The following is a 323-nucleotide window of genomic DNA, read 5'->3' on the forward strand; positions in this document are numbered from 1 at the left end:
CCCCTCCCCTGCCGAGCCCCAGCCCCCGCCCGCGCCTTTGTCCCCTGGCTACGCCCATGCCTGGCCCGCGGGCACCCAACTCCGGGCGTGCGCGCAGGTGGGGACGCTAAGAGCAAGGAGAGGAAACCCCGACCCGGCCGGCCCGCGCACAACAGGTGCGAACGCGCGGCCCGGGCTGCGTGGTGGGGGGCGAGACCCGGCTCGCCCACCCCGCTCCCTTTGTTCTTGCGTCCTGGGGAGCCCCCTCCCCCACCGCCCCCGCCCCCGCCCCGCCGCGCCCCTCACCCTGGCCTCGACCGGGACCGGGACCAAGCGGCCGGCAG

This window comes from Lipotes vexillifer, unplaced genomic scaffold (assembly GCF_000442215.2).
Source record: "Lipotes vexillifer unplaced genomic scaffold, Lipotes_vexillifer_v1.1 scaffold1011, whole genome shotgun sequence".
Taxonomy (NCBI): domain Eukaryota; kingdom Metazoa; phylum Chordata; class Mammalia; order Artiodactyla; family Lipotidae; genus Lipotes; species Lipotes vexillifer.